The following is a 22,586-nucleotide window of genomic DNA, read 5'->3' on the forward strand; positions in this document are numbered from 1 at the left end:
AACTGATTTAGGCAATAATTTCTAAGATCAACATTTAACAAATTCTCAGCAAAATAGAAAGGACAAGCATAAGACATCTTAAAAAAGAAGCACTCTAGGGACCGTTATTCATGCTTTGGATCAAGACTCCCTGTGGCAGCCATTCCCTGTCACACCAAGAACGAAAAAAAGCAAAACGATTGCTGGCAAATTAATTGCACACTCTCATCTTCACTACTTTGTTTTCCATTTCTTCTACCATTCTTTGAAGCTACTATCATTGTATGCGAGGGAAACCTCCATTTGTTGCTTTCTGATGTCTCTAGACCCCATGCTGAGTTTTACGACTTCACTCAGAAATCCCTCAGATCTGAAAAAGTTTCACCATTGTTGAGTCCCTTTTATCTCAAAGACCCAAACTGACTCAAAGTTTTACAGAAATGTGAGTTTTAATCTATGCTAATACCAATTTACCAGTAATTTACCACAGTGAACATCATTACAAAACACCATTACTAATAGTCTGCAATGTGTTAATACAGCACAGTTTAGTAACAGTGACTGTAGTATTTCTGCTGCAACTATGGTTATGTTCTCATGCTACATTGTTGTGAGTAAAATTGGAATGGTGAAGCAATGAAAAACAAAACCAATTTAAAAAAAATAAGAAATGCAAGTAGCGTACAGGAAATGAAAAGAAATATATGGTCCAACAATAGTCTGATATACTGTTGATTTATGCCATGTTTGAGTTTTGTGACTGATGCAGTAAAATGCATTGTGAATTCCCATTTCCCTTTCCACAAGAATGCCATAATGATCATTGAATTTGGTCAACTTTTCTCTATCGTCCACTAGCCTAACCAATCACAGCACTCCGATGCGCGCGCCAGTATGTGTAAAGGAATACGTGTTGAAAATGTGGGGGTTTATGCCCATCCCCTTCGGTACAAGTTATTTACGACAGCTGATTATGACCACAAGAGCAGTTCAGTGATGGAACAAAACTAATAAGTTGATTTGACTGTCAAGGTAGCATAGGAGAGATGATGCAGTAAAATGTAAAGCTCTTACATGGATTATCCGCATTTACTGTTACATCGCTGTTCATCTCACGGAGTGTTCCAGTGGAAGTCTTGGTACAGTGCGCGAAACACAAAGAACAGTGACTGTAGAGGTTTTACATCTATATTGCCACCTACGCTTTATGGTTATGAACATTTGTGGATGAGCGCTGAATTTTGAGCACAAAAGAAGTATTAGCCTATATCGCGAAAACATCTTGAAAAGATGAAGGGAGCAGTCCAAACACTTATACTCTGTTCGTGGGTCTTGGCCGCAAAAGTAAGTATTTCTTATATGTAATATAAATAGACTTGTTTGCACTAAGTTGTGTTCGTGTTGCTTTCAGCATATACGGTTTATATTTTCCGACGTTACTATAACGTTTTAGTCACTGTTTACATATTATTAGAAATAAATAATTGATTTATTAGTAAAATAAATTATTATTAACTAGAACTATCATTTAAAGTTGCTTATTAGTCTTTAAAATTGCGGCCAATTTGAAAAAAAAAAAAATAATTGTTTGAATCTAATGAATCGATTCATCTATGCTATGAAAATATTCAGATTCAGTTGCACATCAGTTTAGAAATATAAAAGCATTTTTGTTTAAGCATGACTTATACTATGCATAATGGTGTTTTAATAGTATGTGCATAATAGTTTTGTGAATATTTTTTAATTAACACTAGATATTACAGTTGTATCTTCTGTTAATGCTTGAACTTCTGTAAAGCTGCTTTGAAAGGATGTGTGTTGTGAAAGGCGCTATACAAATAAAAATGACTTGACTTGTCTTGACTTGGATATTGTCTGTCAAAAAAAGCAAAGAAATCAAAAACAGGAGAGTAAAACCCTGCATTGCACAACTTTTTATTACACCTATTCAGCCTGCATTACTGTCTGATATTAATACTTGATGTAAAGTATAACCTTTCAAATGGAAAGATATATTGTGAATATGTCGTCATGTTTTCCAAATTATAAGTTAGAGCAATGTACTCTGCAGAACAGTCAAAGCAGAGCCAAATGGCCCTATGAATCACTGCTGTTAAACAAACACCTAAATAAAAGGCTGCTTTGTCACCATAAAGAAGCAGTGAATTATAAAACAACTTATATTTGTTTGTTCCGATTGTGCTGTTACAGAATTGTGTAAAACCCAAGTGAGGAGACATTGTGGCTTAATGATTTTGCCCTCTTTTTAGTTCTGGACAGGGGCGGACTGGCCCATTTTGTGGCCAGCCCACTGGGAAAATTCCTGGTTCTCCCTATGGCCAGTCTGCCCTGGATCAGTGGTTGTTAATGCATTAAATGATTAAGCCCTGAGCCAGATCCATGTCTCCTGGTGTGTTCAAACAGTCTGTAGGGGAGCCAGTGTTAGCAGTAGACCAACCCCCCCCCCCCCCCACACCAAGTGTGTTGGTTGATTGGCAACCACAGGTTTTGTACAGCTGGAGCCCAGGATATCTGGAGCATTGTAATTATCATCATTTTCTCTTGGTCTGTGAGAGCAGGGGGTTTTATTTACTGCTCAGTAATTTGACTTTCCATTTAGCCACATCACTTTAGTTCCTTCGGTGGGGGCAAAATCGTTCCTCTTGAACTCCCAACATCTTATTTTCTAAACTTTCTTGATTCCAATCAGACCCTCAGTGTAGTATTGTCAGACTTCTGCTACTGTTTGCTGCAGTGAGATAAGATAGTGGTCAGCCTTTTGTTGGTCTGTCTCAGTGGATGTCTGTGGTTTTTTGTATGGCTGGTGGGGTGAGGGGTCAATCACTGTTGCCTCCTGTGGCTCGTGTCCTCTTACATTTGCTCACCATTCATACCAACATAACAAAATTCACTCATGGGCAGCACACATGTGCTCATATATCATATCTTACAGCATAGTACTTAAGAAAGATCTCATCATATATATGCAGTATATAACAAAATATACAAAGCAAAAGGCATTTATTTGAAAGAAATGTAGTACACATACACTATGCATAAACAAGTTCACAAAATATTACATGTATTGTTCAAAATTAAGTATTTGGACACTTTCTGGTTGTCAAACTTTGTGTAACATGTCCATAGTTAATGTGATGAACTTTGCTGGAATGCATGTGTGATCTTAAGGGGAACTGACTTTATATGTCCCCTAAAAATGTCAATGAGACCATTTGCTGGGAGTCGCTTGGCACCATGCAAGGGTTGGACGTGTGAACGGCGAGCTCTGCACACTTTGCTAGGTTTTAATGCTTTTTATGTCATAATCCGGTGAGATTCTATACACATTGATCCATAACTGTTCTATGAAATAGAACAATATGTCAAATAATTCAAAATCCTCGGGCTCTGGAGACATTAAAAGACACTTACAAGCTCAATCTGATACCCCAGACAGGGCCGCAGACCAGGGACTCGGTTTGCATATCTGTAATGCAGGCAAAGGTAATAGCTGACTTGGAGGATCTTGCTGTAATATGTCTATCCATCACTGCTTATTTGAAGTCACCGGAGGAGGAATCAGCTACTAACCTGCTAGCAACCAAGATAGACTTGAAACGCATTTGGGAAAAGTTCAAAGACTTAGACAATCATAGCAGGCGAAACAACATCTGAAAAAAGTGTTAGAATTCCTGAGAACGAAGAAGGCAGAGACATTCCTCGACATAACAGGCCATAAGTGGAAATAGAGTGAGCTCACAGGGTTCCGGCTCCAAGATCCACTGAGTGAGACAGGCCCCGATCAATTCTGGCCAAATTTCTGAGATCATCCTATAAAGATCGATTGAAGGCCGACTGATAGTTGGGCTTATGCGTTTGGTCTCAGACATTTGGCTCATTGGTCGCTTCCACCTGAGTGAGCCCCTCCCTGGTTTTGGATTGAACAGGAAGTTCCTGCCCCTATTTCACCATTGCAAAGCATTTCTATCAAACTAACTGAAGAAGTTAAATTACACCCCATTATCTTGCATTTACACTCGGTATGGACAAAAGTGTTCAGAGTGTTTAATTCGGACATTTATTTAAATGATGCCTCGAGCTTATGGCTTAACCCCAAATTATGTATTAATAAATCCCCTTTCTGCTGACCAGAGTGGATTGTGAGGGGGGTTACTACACTCAGTGATCTATATGAGAGTGGAATGTTGAGATCTTTTGAAAATTTGGTTCAACATTTTGGGATTCCCAGATCTCAGTTTTATAGGTATTTACAGCTGCGCCACCTGCTTTGTACTATATTTAGGAGTAGCATACACCCCCCTAAAGCGGCAGATACGCTGGGAGTGGTGATTACTGCTTTTGGAAAAGGTCATGAGGCATCAGTGTATTACTCCCTGCTAATTCAGAATCTGGGGGATGGAGCTTCAACTTCTCTTAAGAGATTATGGGAGAAAGATGTAAACTTGGTATTGGAGGAAGTGTGGGCTAGGATTCTCAAAAATGTCAAGTCTGCATCTAGAGATGCAAGGCTGCACCTTATGCAATTCAAGATTTTACATCGATCTATTGGACCCCCTCTAGATTGTATATGCTTGATCTTAAAGACACACCCACCTGCGACCTTAGCAATGCCAATCAGAGGATGACACATAACCCATGTCTTTTGGTGATAGTGGGGGTTAATTGTTGATTCTGTGTATGTATATATATATATATACAGGTATGTTCGTTTTTCTGTGTTCAATATGTAAATCAATAAAAAATTGTTAATCCGAAAAATTAGACCAGTTGCTTTGATGTAACTGGAAAGAAACAAAAAGGAAGTTAGTTTTCATAAAAGGTCTAGCATAATTTGTTTGCTGATGCCACATGGTTTGATATTTTTTATACAATGAAATGACATCCAGACATTTCTAAGTTTGTTTTCTCATATTTAATTTCAAGCATGCTCTTAACTGACACATTTATATCAACTTGGTTAACAAGTACATTCACTTTGTGAAAAACTTTACTGTATAAATAATTGTTTCAGAGTAAAATAGTTTGGTGAGAGGAAATGACTCCAGACAGCTAACATTTAATATATGTATATATATATATATATATATATATATATATATATATATATATATATATATATAAATTATTTTCACACAATACACATTGAAATGGCTTGTTTATTTCACTCTTTGTTTAGAAGATTATAGTTTTAAACATGTAATACTTTGTAGTTTTATTATGGATTCTCATAATTTAATATTGAAAATATGAATCTGGGAAAAGCTAAAAGAATAAAGTCCACACAACAAAAAAGACATTTGAAAAGTGCAAAAAATAAATCACGAAGACATGGGAACAAGCTAGTTTTAATGTAACCTTCATATACCCTAACAAAAAGAAAGAAGATGGAATTTGTTAAGTTTAATAAAAATCAACCCCCTGAGACATGAAATTGTCCAAAGTTGAACATCCAGATATAAAAGATTCTTCTCTTTAAACTTAAAACTAATCATTGTTGGTCTCGTACTGTCAAAATGGACTATTCCCCAAGTCAGTGGATGGCAACTCTGGCATTCAGACTGACTCTATCAGAGGGGAGAACAAGATATTTGGAGTGTAGATCAAAGATGTGAGACTATTTTGGGTAATGGGGCTTCATTCATATGCATTAACAATCACCCAGCATTATGTGCAATGATGTCAGAGGCTGGAAGTGTCTGAATGCATGCTCTCCCCTTTACATTCCTGCTCTGTCCAAATGTTTATAGTTGATATATCATTTGCCTGCACTTTGTACATGGCATTTAGTCGCAATTTAGTTCAAATTAGATGGTGAGATATTGTCATTGAGAATGTTGAATTCCTCCCACAGCTGACGGTGTTAGGGGAGTATTAAACACCATATTAGGAAAATTCCAATGGTACAGAAATCTCCATCTATTTATCTTTTTCTGTTTGTCTGTCTCTTTTCCATTTCCTTTCAGCCATTAGGACAAAGTACCAGCAGGACCAACAAATAATAGTAAACCCAAAGAGATTCTTACATTGTTTTTGTTGGCAAAGTAGTACATTATTTCACTTATATATCCCAGATAATATATTTAAATATATATAATATATTTAATATATTTAAACCTGGAATATAAAAAGAAAGTTTTAGAATTTTTATGACATATAAGAAGAAGAAATGTTTAAGATTCTCCACTATTTCTAGGTCACAAATAAAATTGACATTACCTCCTTAGCACAAAAGATCAAATTTCCTTCCATTGAAGTGCACAAGATGCTCTTTGAAACATTCTTAAATCATGCTGGATAACATGGATTTATCAGGTTTGTGGAGTCATTGCCAGCTCGAGAGCATGCTGCCAGTAAAGCCAAGAGAGGATATACCAAATTTGTATCTGATGTTAATTTTTCTTGAATTTTGATCATGGTTTAGTCATTTTGATTACTAACTCTTTGGCTTTCCCTCTTTTTAAACCTCGCAAAAGTAGGGTATCCAACTGGCTGGTGAGGTTGAAATGCAGAATGCAGCTTCTCACTTGACTTTTTTGCCCTGTGGGATGGAAAAGCTTCTGCCAACCATGACACAAGCCTGGATCAGTCCGATTCTTAAAAAGGACAAAGATCCAAGCAAGTGTAAGAGTTACCGTCCAATTTCCCTGATCCAGCTAAATTAACAAAAATATAGGCTAATTGATTAAGTAAAGTTATGACATCTCTGATACAAATAGATTGGTTGGGGTTTATTTGGGGCAGCAGCTCTTCTGATAACATTAGGGGTTTCATCAATGTCATGTGGTCAGTACCCTAGACCCCCCAAAACCCAGACCAAGACTAGACTTCTTGATACCAGATTCTTGACTTAATTCTCTTGTTGAAAATCATTAGATGTTCATGTTACTTCTCTGGTTATCTCTTAGACGTCAAATATTGAGACTAGAAGTGAGTAACGCAGTGATTGAGATTGTAAATTCTCACAACATTAGTTTGTGTCCTAGTTTTATGGTTTACAACTAGGAATCTGGCATTGACGAGTGCTTGTGTGTTTTACAGGTGGCTATTGTCGAGGCCTGTGCCAGTGAGCAGTTCAGAAGCACAGGTGAATGTTGCAGCATGTGTGTGCCAGGCACTGGTTTGGCAGCCAGCTGTGGCCAGGAAGACACTAAGTGTCAGCCTTGTCAAGATGGTGAGTGTTTCCAAAATGTAATCTTTTTAATTTAAATATTTTATATGTGCCATAAGCCATTTAAACAATCATTTGAGGTTAGTTGCATTTTATTGAGGGACACTGAAATATTTATATGAACTTAATTTTGATTGAAATAAACTACATATCAAGTTTTTTTTGCTTTGCCAATTTTAATATCTGTATTATTAATCTCTCCCAGGAGTGTCATTCTCAGACTCAAAGGGCCTTTCAGCTTGTCTGCTGTGTGCCCGCTGCCCTCAGGGAATTCCTGAACTGGCACCCTGCACTCCCACTCAGAATACCCAGTGTGACTGTGGTAAGCATTTCTTCCTGTGGCAAGATGGTAACAGCACAGATAATCTCTGTACAGAATGCACTCTCTGTGACTATGGAAGTGGAATGGTTCAACCCTGTGGACTGCTGGGAGATACTGTTTGCAAGCGGTGCGGACCAGGGTATTACTCAAAGGAGAGAAGCAGGAAACCATGTGTTCCCTGTTCACGCTGTAATGATGACGAGGTGGAGATCAGACCCTGCCTGCCTGACTCGGACACTGTCTGTATGGGTGAGTGTTATGTTTATAATAGAGTTTGTTTGTGTACATTCTGTTGGGTGTGCCAAGGTTAATGGGTGCATCTACCAGAGTTGGAGTCAAAACCAAACCCTCCAAAACTCAGACCTAGACTACTACAAGACCACCTAAGATCCAGACTAAGACTTTACTTATTGAGACCTAGATCCAGATCAAAACTAGACCCCATTAAGATCAAGAATAGACCCCTTGAGATCCAGATGCAGACCAAAACTAGGCCCCTCGATACCCAGATCCAGGCCAGGACTAGACTTCTTGACACCAAGATCCAGACCAAGACTAGACTCCTTGAGATCCACATCGACATCTCCGCATATAACCGACACTTGCGACACCGACACGCATGTGTGAGGATTATAAAAATAAAACATTGAAAATGTTTTAGACTTCAAAACTACATCCCACATCAAAATTAAATTGCAAGGTGATAGACCTATATTAAAAAATTATGTCAAGAGCGCTTGTTATAAAAGAGACACATCATTCCTATACAGTTGTTGTTTGAGCCATGACAAAAATGGCATCGTCATTCGTCAGCATTTCCTTTCGATGCAAAACACATTAACATCAAATTGTAATGGTACTAATAATAATAATACTAATAACAATGCAATAACAAATTGCTGTTATTATTATATGATTAAAAATGATATAATAACGGCCTATAATAGTTTCAAACACTGCGCAATAATCAATCAACGATGAAAATCAAAAGCAGCTTTATTTCAAACACGACTTAACAAAACAACAATTTGTTTAACACGAAATACTGCACATTAACTAGGTCGTTCAGATTACTTGTTAAAGTGCAATTAAATACCTTATTGTCAGTAGACAATGGATAGAAAAAATATTTTGTCTTAGGCCTGCTGTAGGGCTACAGAAATAAATGTCCCTTGAAATGGACAGGCTGTGATGCCAGGTTGATAGCCAAAAAATACTAAATAACCAAATAGGCTTTTATAAACAAAAAGCAAAAATGAAAGAACTAATAACTAAAATTAAGACCCAAAATAAATTAAATGGTAACCTTTAATCCTACGCAAACAATTATCAAATGTCCTCGAATAGATAGCTTATACTTGTATTATTAAAATGAAACAATGCAAGATCACAATTTTCGATTTATGCTGTAGTTGTGCCATTCAGGTATCTGTATGCCTACAGATTTTTAGCTAAGAAAACAAGATTTACTCTCTCTGGTTTGAGAAGGTTGCGGTGGGGAGTAACTATGTTGCCAGCAGCACTGAACACGTGCTCTGATGGGGTGCTGGTTGCGGTAACACACAGGTATTTTCTAGCCATGTTTGCCATTAAAGGAAAGCGGCTTCCGTTTTCTCTCCACCATTCCAGTGGCTTGTCATCACCATCAATAACTTCCTCTTGCAAGTAGGATGTGATTTCCGATTTTGCTCGCTGGTCTGAGGGGATTGTGGACATAGACTGCTTCACTATGCCCAGAAGACGGCCCAGTGTTTTGGTTCTCTTAGCCGGCTGCCTCTCATCTGTTGCAGCCGCTTCTTTTTCTTCTTCTTCCTCCTCCTCATCTTCCACTCTGATGCGTATAGGTGGCTTGATTTTATCCTTCCACTATGCCACCATCTCAACCTCAAGCTGACTTTTAATCACATCAAGGTGTGCAGCTTTGATGTGGTCCCCCGTATAGCGTTGGTCAAGGAGGGTGGCTTTGCGCATCAGCTGAAGGGTGTTGTCGTCATATTTTGTGTCGAGTTTCTCCAAGACCCCCCTTTTAATTTCTGCCGTCATCTTTACATCATTCCTCGTCCTTCAGGATATCCTTCATAAGATGCAGCAGAGACTGTCACGTAAATCTCAGCTGATAAAATATCAGTAAATTCTGCGACAGGCTTCAACCCATCCTTGACAGCCTCTAGTACAGCAGTGTCCTGCCAAGTCACGTTTGGGAGTGTGCGACGGCTCTTTTTGATTGCAGGGAGCTGTTCCAGGATTTTAACTATCGTGGCATATGTTGATCCCCAACGAGTTGTACAATCCTACAATGATAATAATAATAATAATTCGCCTAATATTGTCATTAATTAACGTACTATTAGGATTAGGCCATTTCTAACATTAATGTATGGGCCACGAGAAATGTTAAGCCAATAAATTAAGAAAAATGAAGTTGTTATACCGTTATCAGCATATGTTGAGGTAGATTCAGCTGTTCCTGTGCCTTGCGGAGCTCTCGTCGTCTCTGCCAGCTGTGAGAGAATGCAGCGTTAAGGCAGCGACATATGCCAAAAGCTCGATCAGTTTTTGCTTTCTAATTATGTAGTAAATAATTGACTGCCACATTCAAGTTATGGCCAAAACAATTTAGCCATGGCCATTTGAGCCCTCGTATGGCCGCAACAATATATGCCCCGTTGTCAGTAGTGATGCATGAAATTGTACTCTCTTCTATGTCCCAATCATGCATGACCTCTGTCAGCCCCTCAGCCAGTACCGTTGCAGTGTGGTTCTGCGGGATGAATGTTGTTTTGAGACATTTTGCCTCCAGTTTCCAATCCTCCGAAATATAATGGACTGTCACAGACATGTAGGGGGTCAAGTTTATGCTTGAAAGTCCGCCGCTTTCAAATCTTTAGTGATGCTCTCCCTCGTTTTATTGTACAGATCGGGGATAGCAGTGTTGGTGAAGTACTTGTGCCCCGAGAAGGCAAGTTCTCTAAAACTTGCCTTCTCAACTATATGATAAGAGACCATCTCCTTTGAAATATACTTGGAGACAGCTGCTGTGCACTAGGCCCACCTTTCACTGTTTTGTTTGTACTTAGTGCTTTTTGCAAAAGCTCCTATGACAGATGGCTGACTTCTTTGCCGAACACAGCTTCTCTTGGTGCTAGCTTAGCAGCATCAGCAGGGTGGTGGGGACATAAATGTACATATAGGTTTGTGGTTTGAGACTCCTTCACCGGCACAACTCTCGTGCAAAGTTTGCAAATTGCCTGTGTGATATCCACGGGCTCGCCTTTTTTGTATGGTTTAAACCCAAAATATTTCCAAATAGGCAACGTGACATTTTTCTTCACCAACTCCATCATTGTTCGCAAAATTATGGACAACGATAAATGAGCAAATAAGTAAATTATTGCCAACAAATGCAAGTAGGTATTACTGCAACAGGGGCGGAAACCCCAAAAGGGGGAGGGGTTTCTCCATACGATAATATCGTGTATTGGCGATCTCACAGGCTGACGATAGGACGATCTGACTATGGAGAAGATCGCACAACACTAAAAGGGATATTTTAAGCGCTTATAACAGACGTCACTGCTTTCAGCTCAGCAATTGGCTGGTGCCTGTTTTTTTTTTTTTTTCCTCATTTGCATTAAGCAGAGGAAGTTTAACTTTTTCAACACCCTCGACTGCCCCTCAATGCTTTCTCCGCAAAGCTGTCATTCCCTAACTCAGCTTCACTCAAAACACACCAGTGGAAACATACGGTCAGAAAGGCAACATGGTCGGCTGGGCGCGATCCTATCCAGAATGCAGAAAAACACAATATACCCGGGCCTTTAGTGCATTCAAGAAAATGCAACACTCACTTTGAATTTAGACTTCCTTCTTGTCCTTTAATGAGCTTAGCATCAATCCACTTATGATAAAATCTACATGATCAGATCTAATATCTAATGAAAAATACCTCCCATAGGTTTAGTTTCACAGGATCCTTTAGTATCACAGAGATGGTTGTTCATTTCTAAATGTGAATCAATATCTTTAAACTATCAAATGTTTCAGTTTTTCATTCTCGTTGCATGCTTTAATTTCATTACACACATTTTCGCACTCGTTCCATACTCATTCATTGAATGCCCTTGCATTGAATTGAAATACACTAATGTTTCATGCACAATGCATGTGCAATATGCTTTTGGAGTAGAAACCATCTTTTGGGAGAAGACTATAAAGATAAAAGAGTGCCTAAATGATTTACATGCACAGAATAAGATTTGTGAAAGCACAAATCAAATTGCAAGTTTAAAAACATTTGCATGCACACAGAACGTTTTGAAAAGTATAAATCAAGTTGCAAACATAAGAAATAAATTATTTGCAATATTTTAATGATTTGTATAAGTGTAATTCATGTGTTATGAATCTTTAACTTTATATTAACAAAGTAAATTTGATCTGCATTCTCCATACTGTATTTGCGCTTACACTTTTGGCACTGTTTTGTGTCTAAACATGGCGAAAAACAATGCAAACCTGCAAATGAGCGATGTGCAAGCAAACAGAAACCAGGAAAATGGATTGACCACATAGAATCAGTCTATATTTGTACAAATAAACTATTGCAAACGTGTAAATGACTTTTAAAGATATTGTTATACAATATACATTGTTATGAGTTTTACATGTTCCGTCTTCCCCTTTTTTTGCGCCAGCGCATGCGATTTAAGATCTTTCTATCACGCTTGTGACTTAATTTATGCTTTTACAAATCTTTCTCTACATATGCACTAATTTACCTTCATAGAAGCCACAATAGACTGGAGATTTCAAGAGGATTGTGTCCTCATAAGATCACTATACACATGTGTTTAACTCTGGCCTGAGGTGTGTTAAAGGGGCTTGGCTGTTAACCAGTTGACTAGCTGGCCCACGTTGCCATCTGCCAGTCAGTCCAGTCGAAATTTTGAGGTCAAGGCAGCCACACCGAGTGTTTGATCCATGTAGGCTGCCTGTGGGGTGTGTGTGAGAGAGTGGACAAAAGAATGCATGTATTTCTTTGACAGTCTGTGAGTGCAGGATCTATTTCAGGATAGATGGTGGGGAACATGACTCCTCCTGACCATTCCACACTTTTCAATAATACAATCTGGTGCTTTAGTCTATCAGTTATGCCTGTGCCCACAGCAGATGTGTCTCAGATGTGGGTTTCATGTTAAGGCTAGACAGAGCATCTCTGCTTTTTGGGATCAAGGTGTGTAAATACTCTAGGGTGTACATGAGTATACTTAAAAAAAAAGCTTGTACTAATGGACCTAATGAGTTTCCTTCTATAATTAAAATAGACTACAGTTTCTGAAAGAGGAACATTCATTAAACATGTAACCCATTTTGAAGGTTATTAACTTTTTGTATGCTAGATTCAAATTTAAAGGAATAATTCACCAAAAGTGAATTTTTTCATAATTGATTCACCTTCATGTTGATCCAAACCTGTATGACTTCCTTTCTTTCGTGGAACATAAAAGGAGATGTTAGGCAGAATTTCTTCTGAGTGCTCTTGTCATTTCAGCAAAATCAAACATTGAACAGGAATTTTCAAGCTCTAAATCTGACAGAAATTCTCCATTAAAGAAGTCTGTACTACTCGTGCACTATATTTCTAGTCTTCAGACCAAACATGACCAAACAGTTGTCATTCACTGAAAGACATTTTCTCCACAGTAGCTCTTAAATATCATTCTACTCCGGTTCTTACGCCATTTGTGCCATTAGTGTTTTGAATATGTAGTTTAAATGACAGTTCAAAACAATCAGATCTTCTGTTAAATCTCTTATTGCAGTAAAAGACCTCAACATCCTGTCCCGGCCAGGCAGTTCTGAATTTCCCCGCTGGCCGTCTCTGAGCGAAGAAACAGGACCCTCAAGCAGCCCAGCTCCACAGTCAGGAGACCCTGGACTCACACCTCATGACCAGGGAGGCAACAACAACATTGTGGTCTATGTGTCTGTACTGGCTGCACTCGTGCTTGGCCTCCTGTTCTACGTCGCCTACAAATGGTGAGGCCTTAAAACAATTTAAAAAAGAAACAATAACCTTATTATATATTATATATCATTATATATTTTATTCTCTTGTATGTCCCTACATACTTGTAAAATGTAAAATAAAGAACTACTACTACTAGTCTGTAAAGCAGTTCAATGGAAAGAAGGAGGCGAGAACTATTATTGAATTGTCAGCTTTTATTTCTTTCATCACATTCCCAGTGGTTCGGAAGTTTACATACAATTTGTTAGTATTTAGTAGCATTGCCTTTACATTGTTTAACTTTGGTCAAATGTTTTGGGTAGCCTTCCACAAGCTTCTCACAATAAGTTGCTGGAATTCTGGCCCCTTCCTCCTAACAGAACTGGTGTAACTGAGACGGAGTGAGGTCAGGGCTTTGTGGTGGCCACTCCAATATCTTGACTTTGTTGTCCTTAAGCCATTTTGCTACAAATTTGGTGGTATACTTGGGGTCATTGTCCATTTGAAAGACCCATTTTCTGATGTCTTGAGGTGTTTCTTCAATATGTCCACATCATTTTCCTTCCTCATGATGTCATCTATTTTGTGAAGTGCACCAGTCCCTCCTGCAGCAAAGCACCCCACAACATAATGCTTCACGGTTGGGATAGTGTTCTTCGGCTTGCAAGCCTCACCCTTTTCCCTCCAAACATAACAATGGTCATTATGGCCAAACAGTTAATATTTTTGTTTCATCAGACCAAAGGACATTTCACCAAAAAGTAAGATCTTTGTCCCCATGTGCACTTGCAAACTGTAGTCTGGCTTTTTATGGAGGTTTTGGAGCAGTGGCTTGCACAAAGTAGATGTCCTAAACGACTTGCCAAAACTAGAGTTTGCTAATATGAAATCTGTGGAGTGGTTAAAAAATGTGTTTTGATTACTTCAACTGTATGTGCTTGCATTATGATTGACAGGACCAACTTAACAACCTCCTCCCATATATTCCTTTGTTCAAAACTCAATTTGCCTTAAGATAAACATACTGTTTGCAAACACTCAGACACAATCCACACCATATTATGGATGGTCATATGGTCATTTACATATGAGGATGCTCAAGACTACATGTAACAAATCAATTAATATGAGATCAATGTTTTAACTAACCAATGATGATTTAAAGGAATATACTGTATATTCAGTAGATAAGGTGTAATTGTCTTGTTTACAATCTAAGTTCATGAAGCTAATGTGCTAACATGCTATCTGCAGCCATAATATGCAAAGGTTGCTCTTTGTTATTGTAATTTATTATGATGTAATGGAAGCCAGCGCTGGTACGTGATAGCTGTGCGGTATTTGTAAAGCTCACTCCCCTGGCCTCAAGAGGCACACTAGCGACTAACGCTAGAGGCTGTAACCTTTAGCCTCCTCGTTAGCACACCCACCTCTCATGCCGGCTAATGCCGGTTCGAATCCCGCTCAGAGGGGGTCGAGCAGGACTGAATACAGTAGTGTCGTAACCCGGATGGCAGTGAAGTTTGGGGGGGGTTGGTGTCATGGGAGCCAGCTGGTATGCATTATTTATTTTCCCACCCGTGTGCCAGTAACTCCCACTATTGATATTATTAGACGTCAAATGATTGGACGAAAGGCGAAAAAGTTGCGGTTAAGAACAAAAACAGTTGGAAGGAGATGCAGGGAATAGACTAACAAAACGGCTATCTTTTTTTTAACTTTGTAGCTCTTAGTAGCCAATCCGAATGCAGGAGGCAGGACTTACCAGAATATGGGTGGGGGGAAAAAATCATGCAGCTGGTACATGATAGCTGTGCAGTATGTGTAAACCTCACTCCAGTGGCCTCAAGAGGCGCACTAGAGACTGGCCCTAGAAGCTGTAGCCTTAAGCCTCCTTGTAAGCATGCCTGCATCCCATGGCAGCTTACGCCTGTTCGAATCCTGCTCAGAGCAGGCCGAGTAGGACCGGTGACAATGACGCAGTTACTACTGCAAAGATGGGTGTATAAAATAGTGTTCATGGATAGAATACAGAAAAGAAAAGATGAGAGGCATATCTAACTATGCCCAGAGGTGTGAATGGCTTTCAGCTGCAGATGGCACATGAGTAAAGCAGCTTATAAAACAAAAGCGTGCATATCCACTTAAGAGTATTTGAGAATATTGATTCCTTTTGAAGGTTATTTGAAAATGTCTCTACACGAAAGATCATGCAGATGTAGGTAAATTTGCACCAGCTCGCTAATAACTCTGCATGCCAGTTCATGTTGACCAATCTTAACTGACTGAATGGGAATTAGATTACGGCCTCAAAGTAGGTGGAACTCCAGTTCACACCTACCGATGACATGGACCAATGGCAGTAAGATGGTATTTAGCAACCGCTTTGAGGTTTGCCTCCTCAAAAATTCAGGTGAGCAAAATAAATGACAGTACATAAATAAAACAAATAAAACATTATTTGTAGCAGTCATCTCTCTGAAGGCACTTTGTTAAAAAGCAACACCAGCAGATACATTTTCAGTGGGAGGCAGTGTCTCTCAAGCCTCCCTTCCACTCATTGCAATCTCATTCAGCACCTACAGCAGTGTGATTGTGTGTCTGTGTATTTGGTGGGGGGGTCGAATACATCAAAAGGAAATGTGAGGGGAGACATTGGCTTCGATTAGGAAACTATTTGCACAGAAAACAATTAACCGACACAAACAACCACACTTTTGGTCACATTCAAATCAAAATGAACTTAAAATGATTTGAAATCTGAAATGCACGCTTTTAGTGAGCACTCGCTTTTAAAGGTACAGATCCATACCATTAAAAACCCTGTGTTTACCAAGGAGTAATTGACAAATTATCCAAAAATAATATGACCATAAAAATAACAAACTGTATTTAACATAGATTTCATCTGTTCAAGTCAGAAGTTTACATACACTTAAGTGTAAGTCATTAAAACTCTTTTTTTTTTTTTTTAACCACTCCACAGATTTCATATTAGCAAACTCTAGTTTTGGTAAGTAATTTAGGACATCTACTTTGTGCATGACACAAGTAATCTTTCCCAAAATTGTTTACAGACAGAATGTTTCACTTTTAATTGACTATATTACAATTCCAGTAGGTTAGCAGCTTGGAAAATTCCAGAAAATGATGTCAAGACTTTAGACCAATTAGCTTCTGATAGGAGGTGTACTGAATTGAAGGTCTACCTTTAAACTCAGTGCCTCTTTGCTTGACATTGTGGGTAAAATCAAAGAAATCACAAGTCTGGTTCATCCTTGGGAGCAATTTCCAAATGCAGGAAGGTACCACATTCATCTGTACAAACAATAGTATGCAAGTATAAACAACATGGGATAACACAGCCATCATTCCGCTCAGGAAGAAGACGTATTCTGTCTCTTAGAAATGAAAGTAGTTTGGTGCGAAAAGTTCAAATCAATCCCAGAACAACAGCAAAGGACCTTGTGAAGATGCTGGAGGAAACAGGTAGACAAGTATCTATATCCACAGTAAAACGAGTCCTATATTGACATAACCTGAAAGGCTGCTCAGCAAGGAAGAAAGCCAATTTTATGCTCAAAAACTGCCATAAAAAAGCCAGACTACAGTTTGCAAGTGCACATGGGGATAAAGATCTTACTTTTTGGAGAAATGCCCTCTGGTCTGATAAAACAAAAATTACACTTTTTGGTCATAATGATCGGTCGTTATGTTTGGAGGAAAAAGTGTGAGGCTTGCAAGCCGAAGAACACTATCCCAACAGTGAAGCATGAGGGTGGCAGCATCATGTTGTGGGGTGCTTTGCTGCAGGAGGGACTGATGCACTTCACAAAATAGATGGCATCATGAGGAAGGAAAATTGTGTGGATATATTGAAGCAAAATCTCAAGACATCAGCCAAGAAGTTAAAGCTTTGTCGCAGATGGGTCTTCAAAATGGACAATGACCCCAAGCATACCTCCAAAGTTGTGGCAAAATGGCTTAGGGACAACAAAGTCAAGCTATTGGAGTGGCCATCACAAAGCCCTGACCTCAATACGATATACATTTTGTGGGCAGAACTGAAAAAGCATGTATGAGCAAGGAGGCCTACAAACCTGACAAAACGCCACCATACGCCACTGAAATGTTTACATTAATGAATTCTGCATGTGTTTCATGAATGTGGCCCAAACTGAATACTTGATTGACTTGCAAATTAACTGCAGTTTAAGACTGTACTATTAAGTCTGTATGTGAAGTAAAATGTCATTCTTGCTGTTCAGATAAGATTTTACAATCCAATGAAAAACTCATTGGTTTGTGTGTTTGCAGCTGGAAGTCCTGTCAGCAGAAGCAAGCTCTGGTGAAAGCTCGGGTCGGAGAATTGAACAATGCTGGAGAGGGAGAGAAATTACACAGTGACAGTGGCGTGTTCCTGGACTCTCACAGCCTTCAGGACAGCCAGCCCAGCAAAGGTAAGCGAAAGCATTTATCACAGATACAGTGAGCCCAAAAAGTATTTGGACACATATGCCACACTTAAATGGATGAATGTCAGTACATACATCACAAAATATTAAACAAAGTGGCATTTATTTTAAGGAAATGTAAAAGATTTTCACCAAAAAAAAGTTTATTTGTTGGGTTTTAAATGTTAAAGCAATAGGTATACTAATCAAAATAAAAACAATTATCTTAAGTAATCCAAAGTCATTTGCCTTTGATAAATGTGTAAATACTAATTAGTTACATTTCACTCTTGGCAGGCAGTAAACGGGACAGCAAACAAGACACAAGGCTTTATGTGAACCTGCCCCCCCACAGGCATGAGGAGGTAGAGCGACTTCTTGCTGAGGGCGGCAGTCAGAGCTGGAAGCAGCTGGCTGCCACGCTTGGTTACGAACAGGATCGCGTGGACATGTTTGAACGGGGCCAGGATCCCATCCACACCCTGTTGACTGACTGGACTCAGCAGGAGGGCTCCACACTGGGCCTGCTGTGCTCCGCTCTAACCCGCATCGAGCGGCCAGACATCAGTTACCATCCTCAATTCCCCCTCTCAAGGAGTGTCAGTGGTCTGAAAACTTGATTATGTTTTTACCCCTTCATGAACGTGAAAGAGACACTAAAATTACAGAGGAAGAGTGCAAGACCCACTCATTTTCGAAGGGGAATGCCATGTTGCGTGCACTAAAACTTGAAAGATCGGGATTGGAAATAATAACAAGGTTTAGTATTCATCGTAATGTTTCACTTACAAATTTTGTTTCAACAGGCTTTGAGATGTTCCCCAAACTAAGAATGATTTCTGCTCAAGATCTAGATGTTTCCTGTAGTATCAAAGACAGTTTTCATCTTTGTAATGTCGTCGTTGTAGTGTCAAAACAAACTCCATTTTCTCCAAGACACAATCATGCTGAACATTCTCTCTTTCTGTATTTTGGGTGCTTGTGGTTTCAGCTGTGGTTGATATCAAAGAACATGAAGATTTTGTGAGCTGCTCTCTAAGCTCTGCGGCTTTATTACTGACAGTTTTCCATTTGTGTGGAACAGACTCATAGTACCAGAGAAAGCATTTTGCATGCAATGCAGTCTTGCTTTTGTATTTTATTTCAGCGCTTTTGCCATTTGAACAATAGTCAACACAAAAGTAGGACAAAGTGTTCAGCTTCAAAACAGTGGCTTATCAAGTGTGGCATTACACTCTGAGGCATGTTATAATTTGCAGCTAGAAAGGAAAACCACGAAATGAGCTGCACAAAGGACTAGCATGTTCAGAAGAACAAATATACGGACAAATTGCCTTAAGAGTGAATGATTATGATTGGTTTTTATGTTTGGTAGATCAGTACGCACTGACAAGACACTCTTAATCGCTGTAAAAACTATTTCCCTAATCACTATTTTTGTCTTGTTTTCCTGTAAAAATGTTTTTTGATTATTAAAAACCAACTGTAAAGATAATAAGGCTTGTTTTCAGAGAATATCTGAATCTTGAATTAAGTTTACTTTCTCAGCCTGTGGACAAATCTTTTTTCTTGTTTAAAGCATAAACCTGCACAGCCCCTTAGAGCAAGGGTCGTTCCGCAAAATATTGTTTGATCCACCATTGGTGGCATTTGTAATCGCTCGCGAGCGACAGGAGTATGAATTATTGGCATTGTGAAGTCCTTCGCAGCTGCATGCCAAATCTAAACAGCGCTAGTCAGCAGAAGTGCGCAGCCCGGACAAACCCTTCACACGATCACTGCTCAGCACGTGCCCCTTCAAAACCAGCATGACCAGCTGAAAAAGTGTTCAAAACCCCTTTAAAACCAGCATGACTAGCTATGAACAAACTGGGCGACCTGCTAAAAAAGGGTTCAAAACCCCTTTAAATCCAGCATGACCAGCTAAAAAAGGGTTCAAAACCAGCATGACCAGCTATGACCAGGCTGGGCAACCAGCTAAAACCAGCCAACCAGCTTATGCTGGTTTTAGCTGGTCTTTTCAGCAGGGCAGCATTTAATGATTTCAATGGCTTTGCAATGGAAACATCATGAAGTATACATACAATAATATGGTAGTCTACTATCCTCGTTTATATAGGCATAAACACAACAATCAGTTTTATACAACATGTAACGGGGGTCCCGTCTCAGTCTCTCTACCCACCAAAGGGTCCTTGGCCTGAAAATTGTTAAAGACCCCTGCCTTAGAGGAGAGGACAGGATTATTTAATAAAGAAAATGTTGTCTTCCCTTTACTAAAGTAACCATATTTATTCATAATTTTGTGGTTACTATGGTTTCAAATATTTTACCAATGCTTATGTATTACAAACCATAGTAACCACAAGATCTCTAATCTTAATCTATAGTAAAATTACAGTTACTATATGGACACAGTATACTGTATTAAAACAAACATGGTTTCTGCCAAAAGAAATGGTTACTTTTCATAGTACCTACAAAAAAACAAAAAAAAAAAAACATGGTTAGCCTACTGTAGTCATGGTTACTACAGTATTACTAGTGTAAAACCATGATTTCTGCAAAAAACTATTGTTACTACAGGCTACAATATTACTATAGTAAAATCAAAAATGCTGATTAAGAAAATGATTTTTGCAGCAGATAGACACAAGTGACTGGTTTGCACCAACAGCGCAACCTAAAGCAATTGATTATATCTGCGTAAATCTGCATTACTGTATATATCTTGTGCCTTTACTTTCAATGCTCAGGTTTGTGCTTTGCTGGTTTACCCTACAATGTTTTTATTTGAGTCATTTCTATATTAAGTTCTGAGTTCTGGTTGAGATGCTTCCATACTTACATTTATCTCTTGTGTTTGTTCTTTTCATTAATTAACTGTTTATAAGTATCTTTGTATTTAAAATAAATACATTGTGTGAGCAATGAATTGGCATTTCATGACCCTGAAAATGTTGTCAGTGCTAGTCGCAGTAGGCAGTTTATGATGGTTATGAAAGCAGTTACTTTGAATTTGGGAGTATCTTACATTTTATAGGCATTTTCAGCACCATTAACCCAAAACAGTGAATCATTGGGGTGTCTCATGTTCGTTCTTAGGCATTGTTCCATAACCTCAGATGTGGATTCATTTTTTTTGTCTTACTCATAATAGTCATGCCTCTTTTCCCTACCTGTCCATTTAAAGGTAACATGTTCTGAAAAATGGTGTTTGTTGTACTTTAAATCCATAGCCAGATTAAACTTTTCAGGAGTGTGAACGGCTCCCTTTTTTCTGGGCTAATTTTTTTTATCTTGGCAAGAGACAACTTCAAAATGTGTAAATTTTTTCAGAGCCAAAATAATGTTGAATTGATGCCAACCCCGCGCCCAAACAAAAACAGCAGTTTAACGAGTGTTTAAGTTATCACAATAGCATGCTTTGTTTACATAATAAATGTTCTCATCTGTAAGTTTTCCTGTGGTAATGACGACAGTCAGGGCTGTAGAAACTATTTTAAAATTGGGGAGGCACATATAAGGCATGGCTATTAATTATCTTCCAAACATTGGAGGAGATGAACGAACACACACACACACACACACACACACACACACACACACACACACACACAGTGTCCAATTGGTGTGTTACCTTGTTCCAGTTGCAATTGCAAATTGATTTTAATTGCAACTTTATATCTTTAGGAGTTTACAACTTTTATAATTATACATCATATCTCGTGGTCGCTATAATGTGGTTCTCGCTCTCTATGGGGCGCGTGGTGAGTTGTGGGTGCCTCCACATGCTGTGACTGATTGACGGTCTCAGACACAAAGGCAACTGAGATTCGTCCTCCGCCACCTGGATTGAGGTGAGTGATTACACCACCACGAGGACTTGGAGCACATTGGGTATTCCAAATTGGGGATAAAAAAAAAAAAAAAAGAACCAATAACTGATAAGAAAACTGAATATCAGTTAATTGTCTTTAGTGGGGTGTGGTTGCTATTCCCTTGATGATAGTTCATTTTCTGTCTGAATAGCATAGAGTCCCAATTAAAATAAAATTAGCTTGAAAATGGATCAGTAAACCTAGTTTGAACCATATGGCTCTCACAGGACAGAAAATGGCTCTCAAGTCAAATTCATGCACATTTTAGTGAAACTGAGACCTCAGCTGTTTAAGTGGATGCTTAGGGTTTCAGGGGCAAAGATCGATGCTTTCAAAGACTCATGAGCTTCTCTAAAAGAAAATTTAGGATTAAGTTGTGGGGTACAAAGGACAATAAGCCCTGCTGTCAGAGAAGTTTTGCAGCTCAGGTGTCTTCATTTCCTACCCTTTTCTCTCCGTCTCCCTGAAATCTGTTAATGATTTCTGTGACTGCTCTGTTAAGTGAGAGCAGAGGGTTTGCAAGGAGTTGGGCGGCTCTACATGCCGTCACGTACTACAGACGGAGCTGCTTAACTGCGGTCTGGAGCAGCCCAGCGGAATGCCCTGGCCATGGGAGCTTTACTCAACACAGTGCAGGATATGCAGAGGGGAGGGGAAAAAAAGCTCTAAGATGGCTTAGGCATCATACAAGCAGAGTTCGGGCCCAGGAAGAGCCTCTAACCTTTGATTCTCTGGTTCACAGGAGTCA

The 22,586-nt window shown here is 39.0% G+C and overlaps 1 pseudogene; it reads left to right on the plus strand.

Moving 5' to 3' along the window:
- The first annotated feature begins 957 nt into the window (after positions 1-957).
- Positions 958-21,227, plus strand: LOC127657974 (tumor necrosis factor receptor superfamily member 16-like; annotated as a pseudogene).
- Positions 21,228-22,586: the final 1,359 nt, after the last annotated feature.

This window comes from Xyrauchen texanus, chromosome 17, assembly GCF_025860055.1.
Source record: "Xyrauchen texanus isolate HMW12.3.18 chromosome 17, RBS_HiC_50CHRs, whole genome shotgun sequence".
Taxonomy (NCBI): Eukaryota; Metazoa; Chordata; class Actinopteri; order Cypriniformes; family Catostomidae; genus Xyrauchen; species Xyrauchen texanus.